This window comes from Balaenoptera ricei, chromosome 7, assembly GCF_028023285.1.
Source record: "Balaenoptera ricei isolate mBalRic1 chromosome 7, mBalRic1.hap2, whole genome shotgun sequence".
In the NCBI taxonomy this organism is placed as follows: domain Eukaryota; kingdom Metazoa; phylum Chordata; class Mammalia; order Artiodactyla; family Balaenopteridae; genus Balaenoptera; species Balaenoptera ricei.
Window position 1 is genome coordinate 74,777,332 of NC_082645.1, and position 12,945 is coordinate 74,790,276.

At 34.2% G+C, this 12,945-nt stretch overlaps 2 protein-coding genes across 9 annotated transcripts in view; one reads left to right on the forward strand and one right to left on the reverse strand.

The window, feature by feature from the left end:
• TFPI (tissue factor pathway inhibitor) overlaps positions 1-12,945 on the reverse strand; it is a 104,059-nt gene that overhangs the window by 69,229 nt on the left and 21,885 nt on the right. The window contains exon 1 of one of the 3 annotated variants that reach the window (XM_059928316.1): positions 1,280-1,568. The exons of 1 other annotated variant lie outside the window; for it this stretch is intronic. The gene's annotated coding sequence lies outside the window, so the exon portion shown is untranslated. Of the gene's footprint in view, positions 1-1,279; positions 1,572-12,945 lie in introns of those variants that run through there. One more of the 3 variants, XM_059928320.1, reaches the window with a different exon arrangement.
• GULP1 (GULP PTB domain containing engulfment adaptor 1) overlaps positions 509-12,945 on the forward strand; it is an 812,392-nt gene continuing 799,955 nt past the window's right edge. For 5 of the 6 annotated variants that reach the window (XM_059928297.1, XM_059928301.1, XM_059928303.1 and 2 more), the window contains exons 1-2: positions 509-616; positions 1,401-1,470. The gene's annotated coding sequence lies outside the window, so the exon portion shown is untranslated. Of the gene's footprint in view, positions 617-1,374; positions 1,471-12,945 lie in introns of those variants that run through there. The other variant, XM_059928298.1, reaches the window with a different exon arrangement.

Consider the following 12,945-nt stretch of genomic DNA (forward strand, 5'->3'; position numbering starts at 1 on the left):
TCCAACTCTGTTGATCCCTAAGGATATTTTATACCATTTTATTAACCCATAGGCCCCAAATTAAAATTTCATACTCCAATACATTTTCAGAGATTATTCACCCTTCAGTTTAAGTATTAGATAAAATATAGATTATATGTCTTGAAATAATCATGCACTAGAATGATGAGTATAAAAGAATCCTAAAAATGTTTTATGAAGGGTTAAAAAACTTTGCAATATCTCAAAATTGACACAATTTTTCACCTCTGACGTAAATATTACGCTTTTACACACAATAAAATATGACTCTCTGGGCTGTATGTTTCCTGCTTGGGTTCTGCCCTTTGTATTTAATGTTATCACAATTATACAAAGTCATTTTGTGACTAATTTCCAGAGCACTGAGTCACAGTGTGGCTGTTACTTATCTTTTCTTTTTTTTTCTGCACAGCACTGCTCTTGGCCCTCATTTTTCCATTAATACTCATACAAACGAGTGCTTCCATAATTAATTTTTTTTGTTTCATTATAGTTCTGTGGTTGTGTACTTCTATACTATGTGCTTTCTTTACTACCAGAAGCTAAATTTAATATCGTTTTATAAGCAACAAGAATATGACAGTACATCATATAGGTATGTAATCTATTGCTTTAATTTACGTAATTGTACTATATATAGTGCAATCCTATCTATTCTTATTTTAGTATATTTAGAATATGAGCTTTTGTTTTTGGAGACGTGTAAAGTATTTTCTTAAGAGAGATTAGTTAATGCTGGCAAGAAATATTTAGACTACAAGGATTCTAATGTTTATACCTTATTTTAAATATCATCAATTAATGGCAATGAAAGAAGTTTCTTTAAACATAAGGCTGCCAGACAGTCTCTTTATTATATTTCTTTATATGTTACTAAATAATGTTTAAAGGTTAAAAAAAAAATCTTCAGAAAATTCCAATTAAAGACACAATTAGTAAAGAACTGCCACTACAAGATTAAAATTATAAACAAGGCTACATCTCACCGACTTTTTATGTTCATGGTCTTAAAAGCATAATCCTATGTTGCATATATATTTGCTTAAAACTAAATGGAAAATGCTGAGTATTTAGTTTAGCATTGCAATGAGTTTGTTTACAGAGAAGGGTCGATTTTCATTGTAGGGTTACAGACAATGGTCCTCCCCTACAAGTCTTTGCCTCTCAGCACCCTTGTTCCCCCACCCCCACCCCCCGCCAAGGAAAAGAAATAAAAGTTATTTCTCATGGGCTAGAAAGTATATTGCCAAGTACTCACGAGTAAAATCTCTGAAGAAAGTTCTTGGAAAGATTTTTTCAAAGCGGAGTTGAGGTCATTTTGTTTTCCCTTCCAGGCATTGAAGAGAGGATTTATCTTTTCTACTTCTTCTTTTAAACAGATCAGGAAACTGGGGAGTGAAGAATAATGAAAGAACTGCAATCTGATCCTGCCAGCAGTGAAAGGGTGAGGTAAGAATTTGACTTTTATCCAGCTCAAAGTCACTCCCATCTGTTGGAGCAAAGAGGAGCCTCAGAGCGGGTCTCAGAGATCACCCACAGCTGGGAATAGCCAGGCTTCCTGTTTAGGTCACTCCAACTCTTTTTAGGCTAATTTCGCCAAATTATTCTAAAGCCTTTTCTATTATGAAGGAAACAGACAAAGGAATCAGCTTACACTAAGATTTCAGAATTACTATTTTTGAATAACTATCTCTTTTACTTTTCAGGATTCTTTGTAATCAGTTAAAAAAAAAAAACACTTTTTTCCCCCAGAGCTATATATTTTTAAAATATTATATATTTGTCATCATGTAGTTACTTAATAAAGTGAAACTTTTTTTTTTGCAGTTTATTTCTTCTTCAAATTATTTCATCCACGTTGTCAATATATTTGTGAAAAACACCTGAGGGCTATTGAAATTCCCTTTGATTAGAGAGGCAATGCAATGTATTGCCTGTTGCAGAATGTCAGGCTGTAAACCCTGCCTCAGCTACTTACTAGCTTTGCAACTTTGGTCAATTATTTAAACTCTCTGTGCCTCAGTTTCTTTTTCCCTAAAATAATGATAAAAGTTCCTAAGTTTGATATAAGTAGTAAATGGATTAATACATATAATATATATACATATAAATAGACATATAAAGCACTTAGTCCTCCACACATAGCAAACCTTCAATAAATGTTAACTATCATGTTTATTGCTGTTGTTTATATCATAATTATTATTTTACATGATATGTAAATATTTAAAGGCATCAATCACTTTGCTCTGCTCTAGGTCACTATCGCTGAAGTTAACCCTTGGTATTTCCGTAATGGAATTATGGCCATATCAGGCTAAGATCACTAGAGATTTCGTAAGATGGCAGAATCTTCTTTGCCATGACGGCTGAAGTCATTTGATCAGAAAATCCATCAGTTTCTTGTTTTCTCCATCTCTGATTGTCTTCATGTCTTCAACTTTTCTTGCTTTCTTCCTTTGACCTCTGGGTAAGGGGTTGTTACTGAGTCCAGGCTCATACTACTCGCCTCAGGACAGGCCAATAAATCAAGAGATGGGCTGTTGGGGCAAGGAATAGCGACTTTATTCAGAAAGCCGGCAGGCCGAGAAGATGGTGGACTCCTGTCCCAATAGAACCATTTTGCCTGAGTTAGAATTCAGGCTTCTTTTATACTAAAGGGGAGGGAGGAAAGTCAAACCTTTCCTGGTTCCCCTCAGCCTCTGGAGAGGCTGTGTTAATTTCTTCCTCTCTGCAGTCATTCACAGGTGGGCCTAGTCAGGATGTTTTCTTGTGAGCTAAACAAAAGTATTTTAATTTAATGCTCATTACCTGGGAGGCAGGGTTCCCAGAGATGGGCCATTATGTATAATTTAAGCTTATAGGCAACATCCCTTTAGTGATTACCTTGTAATAGAATACAAAGGTCCTTCCCTATGACAGGGTAACTTTTCCTCTTGTGTGTTTTTACTATTTATTGAATAATTCCTAGGTGTCTGGTACATAAATTACCTCATTTAATTCTCACAGCCAGCTTGTGAAGAAAGCCCTCTCTGCATGACCATTTCACCATTTCATGGGTTTAAGAAGGTTAGGTATAGTTTGTGGAGCTCTGATTCAAATCATGTAGTCTGACTTCAGAGCACAGATACTTAAATACTCTTCTATGTTCCTTTCTCACCCACGTTCTGGATTTCATACCACAACAAAACTTTGCTGTGTGTTGAAACTTTGTTTTTAATGAAGTTAAAAGCAGTCCTTCCCCAGGCCTAGTTCAAGAACTTTGCTGTATAATTATTACCCCTTATTACCTGTTGCAACTCAAGCACATTCAATGTTCCCTTCTTGCTCAGATTGTTGAGGAAAGTTGCCTGTTCTTGGACTGAAGTGGACATTGATTCATTTTTTGGCCAATCTGTAGGCTTTACTAAGGTAGCAGTAAGCTCAGCAAATCAGATTTCCTTTTTGGAAACTTGTACTAAGAGCTATAGATAAAAGTATACAGTGCCAGGCTCTTAACTAAAAAGCCAAGATAGAGGAAGTGCTGACATCCAAAATGGTATGCGCCAGATGATTATGTGGAGAAAGATAGTTGAGAGTGAATGGTGAAAGGGATGAATGAAAGAGTGCGTGTAACCTCTGAGAGAGAAACAGGGAAAGAATGAAAGCAAGAACAAGACTGAGAGATGAGATGAGAGATGAGAAAGTGATGCCTGAGCTCTACAGTAACAGTCCTTCCCAGGCCTAGTTCAAGTTTTTCTAAGTACTCAAGAACATATACCCTTGTAATAAACCCTTTTTTCCCCCTAAGGTCATTTAAAAAATCTCTTTTTCTTACTATGTAAAGAACCCTATTTGAAAGAGCCACAACTGAGCTGAAGTTATTTTCTCAAAGATCATTGATTTCATATTTAAGTTGCACTTGACATCAGTGAAGACTTTTTACCATTTTATTTCCAAGTAATTCACACACACTTGGGTATTCTTGTGCTGAAGAGAATGTGGGAAATTGATGTAAACTACTGTTAAGGTAAGACAACCTGATGCTGTCACTTAAGGGCTCTGTGGACTCAGCTTTTCTCTCCCTGAGGCTCACGTGAGCTCCTTTTTGAGGTTTTGTTACTAGTTTGCCTATCTATTGTGTACAACTCTAAGTCTAAATTATTTGGATAAAAAGATTTTCTCACCAACAACTTGACTATGTGCCATCGTATCTTAAAGTTCTTTGCATCTAATCATTATCTGGATGTTCCAAGTACCCACCTAATACTAAACACTCTCCTTTTCATTTCTCACCATACTCTGTTAATTCTGTCTTTCCAACTCTCACACAATTCAAATAACATTTCAGATTTTTATGAGCTTTATGAGAAGTTCATGAGTTTTATGATTCTATATTTTTCATTTTCCTGCCAGATGATGTGCATGTCCCACATAAAGGTTACTCTTCAAAATTGGATCACAATAAAGATGACCCACAAAGGGGACTGAAAATAAATCCTTTCTTCATAAAAACCCTGTTGATTTTGGGATAGTTTGTTATCAAGCATAACTTAGGAAGAGATAAATAATATACTCCCTACCCCCTTACCTTCTTCCCTTAAAGATGTGTTATATTGACCACATATATATTATGTTATGTAACCCTGGACCCCATACCCTCAGTCCCCCCTGGTGTCCTGTGTTCCTTTTCACCCTATGCACTTCGCTGTAGGATATGAAGTAATTTGGGGGGAGTGCTTTCTGGAAATTTACTGATGTTAAGCAGCAGTATAAACAAAATTAAGCAACAATCAATTTCAAATATGTTGCAGATTAAAGTTTATTCTTGTTAAGTAATATAGTAATAACAAAAGGGTTTTCAGAAATTTTACAGTCACAAGCAAGCTGACTCCATCTGTAGGAAAACTTCTCAAATTAGGTTAAATCTTTACATGGAACTCAAAATAAATACACACATGCAAATTGAGTACTGGAATCATCATGTTATTTTTGTTTTCTCTAATTCATATTTCTTATTAATAAGATATCCCTTGCCCAGTTTAAAATGAGAATGATTTTTGAGAAGTAGTGGTAATATGTGAGACCATGAAGTCATGACTGAGGGTTACTCAGCCCTCTCAGGAGCGTCTCCACAGGAATCTCAGTGATAATTTGCATTATTAACAGGTGGACATCTTGAGTAAGTGATTTTCCTTCATTAGGCAAAATATATTGACTAAGAGAGTTGGGAAGCCTAATCATTGTATCATCTGTGTTTAGGCATTGCATTTCACAATAAATTATTGCTACTTATTGATATTTAAAAAAAATACATCATGTCTCAAACAGAGGAAAAATAAAATAAGTTGAATTCCTAGCTATTTCCTTATGATTTTCTAGAATTAGATAGTCTATTAGATGGCCTGGTATATTACTTTGAAACTTCGCTTTAATTAATGTGGTTTTTTTTCCCTAATCTTTTTTAGTTTAACTCTTTCTGTGAGAACTTGGAAAGTATATCTCTTGTTTCTTCCTGTCCCTACCTAACTCTATATGGAAGGTAAAAATCTGGACAGGGCCTTCTTGCCCAGCTTGCTTTTTCATCCTTTCTGGAAACTTTCCTAAGAGAGAAAAAATGTCCAGATAGAAAAGGTGACCTCCTGTGGGATGCAATTTGATAAGCAGTGAGAAAAAGTCTCACATTTCCCAATGTCTTATTCCAGGTTCTACCATGTGTGAAATGCACCCAATAATGAAAAATGCATTTGTCTGCTCACCATATAGTCTTTTAAAGTTCAAGTTCTGTTAGGAGAATGATAAAGTCATTATGTACCAAAAACTATTTTGTTATTTAAAGATTTTAACTAAATGAACTCATTTGATTTTTGTAACAACTCTATGATAGTACACAGAGTGTCTAAATAACTTACAAATAGTAAGTCCAACTCCAGAAGCCTTGAGCTTAACAATTATGCCATTCATAATTGTTGTCTCACTACATTTTTTTAAGACCAAGGTGGATCCCTTTTTCATTACAGCATGGATGGGATCATTACAGATGCATAAAACCTTGGTTGGGTGAACACAAACAAAGAGAGAAGAGGCCATGGAAAGGAGAAGCAAAAATGTTGAGAAAAAATTCACAGTCCTGTTCCTGAGGGAGATTAACCACTGCTGAGCTCACCTGAGTTTCAGTAAATACTCTTTCTTTAGGAAATCTGCCTGGAGACTCCCTTCAAAGAAAGTCCAATCTCAGATAACAATGGAAGGGAGTAATCTTAATTTCTATAGTTTCTACCTGCTTGCTTCTGCATTCGAATGTCAAGACTTGAAGTTTATACTTTCAACAACTTTGCGTTTTATCCTTTAATCTAGACTTTAATTGCTTTGCTTTATTTATTTTCTACATTTAAAACTGGTTTTAGGCTTTTAGTTTTCTGGTCCTTTTAATTATTTTGTAATACTATTATTCTTAATCATTCTTCTGATTTATATTACTAGTACTATTAATCCCATCTATAATATTTTAACTAGTTTTATTACTTTTAGTGTTATTTTAATTCTCATTTTTATGGAAGTATCTATCTTAAGTATTATTATTGGTACTATATTGATGAAGATATAATGTATGATGCCCATGTGTGTCAATATAGCATGGTGTAAACCAGGGAAGTTGGGTCTTTATTTCCTTCAAGTTGATATAGCAGCAAGCCCTCAATTCCCTAGGATAGACTATCCTCCCTTAACCAAAGTAGGACTCAGTGACTCTAAGATTACCACATTGAATAATTTGATAGGCCCACAGAAAAAAATTATTTCCAACCACTGGCTTACCTATACTGCCAGGACAGACACTGGCAAATTGCATGAAAAGTCTATCTTCTCACAGCACATACTTTCATTCTGAACCTCCCAGAAAGATTGCGTGTATGGATAGGTAGTCTCCACTACCAACATACACATATTAATTTACTCCTTTTTATTCACTGTGTTTGAGGGGTAGTTACTTATACCGTAAATCACCTCTCTTATTGATTAGGAATGCTAAGGAAAGTTTGCCTCAGAGAGGATTGTCCTTATATCCCCATTCCTATTGTTTTAGATTTAGGGAGTTAATCCCTTGATAGATTCTGCCCTCAGAAATCCTTGCTGATTAGATAGTGTGATCCTGCCCATAATTTCAAAGTATAGGACATCAGCTACCATCTCATTTTCTCCTTTACTGTAATATCAGCTGGGTTTTTGGATAATAATTTTCCATTCAAAATATTTTATTTTTATATCTCTTAGTTAAATATACATTTGTATTTTCACTATTCTTTTCTAAGAGGACTCAGAAAAACAATATTATACAGTGTCATTTGGAATTCTGAAAAAAAAGGAAAAAAGGCACACTACGATGGTGGTTTTATGAGTATCTGCCTCACTTTGTCTAATGAGAATAAGACACAACTACAAAAGCAAGAATGGTTGGTAGGCAGAGTTGGTAGGTAGAGTAGAGTTTTGGTAAGAAGCATAAAAATATAAATACCAGATAAATTTTGTTTTAGAAATTTAAAACTTGTTTCTCATAAGTTTATACATTTTTATTAAATATTTTTACTTTACAAATTTCTTAGGGAAAACTAAAAAGTATAAAATAAAATAGCATATAAATATACCACACAGACGTATTTATTAAGCACCAACTGTATGACAAACACTGTTCTAGGATTTAAGGAGACAGCAAAGAACATGACAGATACAACTCTGTCTTCTTGGAACTTTAATTTTAGTGCCATAAACTGAATGCTACTAATGATAACAATTCTTACTTAGTGAATGAGGATTACAGCAAACAAAAGAATGTCTCACCTTTTAAAATATCTCCTTTTAAAGCTGCTTAGAAAGAAGTTATTCCAGGAGCTGCATGTGAGAGTTTATTTCTTCTTTCTAGTTTATAAAAAAATGTGTTAGTTTATCTTGTGGAGGTTTTCATCGATTATTCATTATGTGAAATTTAAAGACAAACATTTATTTATTACCATCTTGATTAATTACTTAAAATTTTTAGAATAAAATTTCACGGTTAAAAATTATACTTTTATATCAGTTTCTAGCCACTTGAACTTCACAGTCTGATAGTACCCATATACCAACGCCCTCAACAACACTTTTAAAAAAATTAACTAATTTATTTATTTATTTTTGACTGCGTTGTGTCTTTGTTGCTACGTGTGGGCTTTCTCTAGTTGGCGGCGGGCGGGGGCTACTCTTCGTTGCGGTGCGCGGGCTTCTCATTGCGGTGGCTTCTCTTGTTGGGGAGCACGGGCTCTAGAAATTGGAATGCGATCCAAATTTTCAGGAACAGCGAGGAAAACGGTGGTACTCTGGTTACTATTTTCCTTTAAATTGTATGAAAATGATTCATTTCTTGCTCAGAAAAACTCTTTGGAACTATTTGTGATAAATTACTGCCCTCTGTTGGCAGCATGTTATATAAGTCTTAATTTATATTTTAAGGGTATTTAAAGTTAGAGTTATAACAAATCTCAACAACAAGATGAATAATTAAATCCCAGAGAATGGAAGTGCCTTGCCCAAACAGCCATAGTTTTTAAATGACAAGGGCAGGATGAGACCCTGGGTGTCATGACCTACCATGCCTTTTTTTTTTTTTTTTTTTGACTGCTTGGGTCTTAGTCGTGGCATGCGGGATCTTCGTTGAGGCATGCGGGATCCTTTACGTTGCGGTGCGTGGGCTCTTCATTGTGCACGCAGGCTTCTCTCTAGTTGTGGTACGTGGGTTCCAGAGCGCGGGGGCTTTGTATTCTGCGGCACGTGGGCTCTCTAGAGGCACGCAGCTCAGTAGTTGCAGCACGCGGGTTTAGTTGCCCAGCAGCATGTGGGATCTTAGTTCCGCGATCAGGGATTGAACCCACGTCCCCTGCATTAGAAGGCGGATTCTTTACCACTGGACCACCAGGGAAGTTCCCTACCGTCAGTCTTGTGTTGACTAAGTTAAAAACAGTAAATTTTTTTGCCTGAGGATATTTCCTATTTTCTGAGTCAAAAACAAAGTTTACAGTAGTCAAAGGAATTAAAGAAAGAAATTATTTCATTTTAAAAATTGAAATAAGATGTTTGTTCAGGTTAAAAATAAACCATGAAAAAAATAAAAGTGAGAAGAGAAAAAGAAACATCTTTCTTTCACTCTCCATCTAGATTCCACTCCCAGAGGTTGCCACTATTAACTGTTTCTTTGTCATTCTGGAAATTATATATATATATGTGTGTGTGTGTGTGTGTGTGTGTGTGTGTATTTTTCAAAATTGAAGTACTGTTCTCCAACTTTTTACAAATGTAAAACATATTTTAGAGTTTATTCCACATTACTTTGCAGAGATATAACTCATTTTTTAATATGACTTCCTTTTATTGACACTTTTGAGGATTACAGGCAAATTTAGAATGTCCTTATTTAGGATTACCTGACATTTCTTGTAATTAATTTAGATTGTGCATCTCTTCTTGGACTTTTACACAAGTGAAGCTGTTTTGTTCTCATTTCATTTTATCAGGGGACACTTGATTTGGGTTTGTCTCATTACTGATGACAGATGTTAACTTTGATCACTTCATCAAGGTGTTGTCTGCAGGCTTCTCCACTGTAAGCTACCCAGTTTTTCTGCTTCTGTGCACAGATAGGATTTGAGTGGCAGAAATGCTCAGCAAAGATACAAAATCAAAATAATTAGCTTGTCACATCCTTTCTCTCAGGTAGCAAGAAGAGTAGATCTTAGATGCTAAGTGTTATTTTCCCAAGAGTGCTGAGTGTCCATTTCCTGGCTTCTTGTTTAATTTTAATTCCTCTTTCTGGAAGAATGCACAAATTAGGGAGGTATCTGTAGTAGTTGCTCTTGGAATGTGGAATGGTTTGGTATATTAAACAATTCATGTAACTCTGAACTTTTTCATGTGTAAGTGTATACATAACATGTAGAGTAAACTAATAATTCTTTTCATTGGCAGTTAGATGAACACTGAACACCAGAACTGCTGACAGTTTTTTCTTAAAACATGTAATAATACAATCATATTTTCAAACATTACATTAAAATTTCAGTCATGTGAATTTTTATTTTAAATTTTGATATTAGTTAAAACTTTTCATGTTGCATTTGTATTTTAATAAATAATTTTGATTGCTTTAGAAGAAAAAACTTTTAAAATAAATGAAATTTTTTAATACTTAAATTTAATTTACATTTTGGACAAATTATTTCAAATTGCAGTAGAGGAAAATTATGTGATAATCTTGATTATCACATAATTATTAATTGTGCTGAAATGAAGGCAAGAAAGATCAATGGTATGGAATAAGTATACAAATACTCATAAATTATGTATGTATTTAGTTTATTATTCATCCAAGCAGCACTCACCAATTAACCTGATATCCAAATATGCACAATAATAACTCAATTGGGATGTCTTACAATTTTGTCAGCTTTCAGGCATATAAAAATTATGGCTTTACATATCTTACAATTTCGCCTTTATGAAGTATATTTGTCTAAGTAAGATAGAAAATATTTTTTGTAGTACTTTTCTAACTTGATTAATAACTTTTAATATTTAACACATGTTCATCATTATGCCTTGCTGCCTTCCACTTTACTATAATGCAAACAGAGCATTTTCTGAATCATTCATTTACTATTTATTGACCACCTACTACATGCCACTATTGGAACTATTGCAGTAAGCAAACCAGATAAACATTACCATTTTCTTGGAACTTACATTTTAGTACATTTTTCATCAAAAGGGTCAGGGGACATATTTAACATATTCAGGCATGTGATATTACTTTTGCCCTCTTAATGGCACACACTAACTTTCTCAGTTTTCCTCATTGACATGACAAATTTTGCTGAATTAACATGTGATTTTGGTAGGAGAAAGTCATAACTGCAGAAGGATTCGTCAAAAGACTTGGAGGAAAGGTCTGGCCTTGGGGAAAATGTTTAGGGGGCAAAAGAAAGCAGAAGAATAATAGAAAAATGTCAATGTAGCCAACAGTATCCTCAAAATTTAACGAGTAGAATTTAAACAAGAAAGAAAGAAAATATAAATTTAAACTGAGTTTTGTTTCAGGTTGGAAAGGTATTCCAGAAAGTAAGCAGAATAAGCTTGATTAATTGGTACTGTAACATGTAAAATAAGCAATCACAAAACTATAGCCTCTATATCTCCGTGGAGACATAGTGATAAACAGCTGCTGCCCATTTTGCACACACAGAAAAGTAAGGTTAATTAGAAATACTGTAGTTGCAAATTCAGTTCCAGTAACAGCAAAATCAATTCAGGAAAAGGTATTTTCAAGGCATGATTTTTTTTGTGAGTTCTATTAGGATTGTGTCAGATCCATATATTAGTGATTCATTAGATGGCTTAGAAAGTGGGGTGCCTGCCAAAAACCCACCGGGACTGAGAAGAATATCTATTTCTACTTTTTTGGCAACAGTAATTTTTCTCTCGTTTGATGTGGAAGTCATTCAAAACCCAGGTGACAATCATTATAACCAAAGTCAGACTAAATAATGAAGTCATAAAGACAATACGTGGTTTTCATTCTCTCACAAAAATTTAAGAGATGAAACGCATAAATGACAAGGTTGATCTAGATTTTTCATGTTTATCTTAAAGTCAGGGAGTGTACCTTTGCTTCCACAAAAATGGATGACAACTGAGTAATGCATTTACTTCAGCATGGTAGTTCAGGCTAAATTACCTATATGTCACTAAGCGTGGAAATAATCTTTGGTGAGTATTAACATTCCTTTAGGGCACATGGGTTATGGGGCTGTTTCTCATCTTGGGACATTTCTGCTGATACTTGTTCTATTCATGCTTTGTGGATAGTCTTACTACTCCTAATCAATAAGGACCCAGACTTACTTTACTCTGAAACAGCCTCAACTTCAGTCCAGTTTACAGCCTCTCTGCCTCTTTAGAAGTAGTCAATATCCTGAAGTTGGGTGAATTTTTCCCATTTATGATGTTGTACATTGCTATATATGATATTTACACAAATAATTTATACAGTTGCTCCCTTTTTAATGTGAGTAAATAGTATTATACTCAACTTATTCTTTTGGACCTCTCTTTTTCACACATCATTACATTTCTAAAATGTATATATGGTCATATGTGTGGATCTACTTCTTTCGCTTTACCTATGGTATAGTATTCCATTTATTAAAACATACAATTAATTTTTTCCATTCCTCTGCTGAGGAGTAGTAGATTGATTAGCTTGCTTGCACTTGTTTTTGCTTCAGTGAACATTCTTAAACATGATACCTTGTATAAATGTAAGCATATCTTCAGGATAGATATGGAAGACTAGAATTGCTGGCTTGTAGAATAAGCAGTTTTTTAATTACACAAGGTATTGTTAAACTGCTCTACAAAGTAGTCTCACCACAGCACTATATAAGAGTACTTATTTCTCCAGATGCTTGCAAAAAGTGTTGTCAGAATTTTAATTTTGCCTAACTGATATGTAAGAAAAGATGTCTTATTGTAGATTTGATTTTATTTCTTAGATTTTTTGTGAGAAAGTGTTCATGTTTATTGGTTTACTCTTCTGAGAAATGCCTGATCATATCCTTTGACCATTTAAAATATTTGATTTTCTGTTCTGCCTTCTTCTTGTTTAAATAAGAGCTGTTTCTTATAGATTCTGAAAAAAAATCCTCTTGGTTATATGGAATGGAGATTCCTTCTCCAAATATGTGTCTTGTCTTTTTAGTTTGTTTAGAGAACTTTTTGTCATATAAGAAATAATATTGAAGTAGGTAAATATATCAATATTTTCCTTCATGGCTTATGCTTTTAAATTTTTATTTAAAAAATTCTACTACCATAATATGATGAATATATTATTCTACATTTTCTCTAAATTTTTACTTTTAA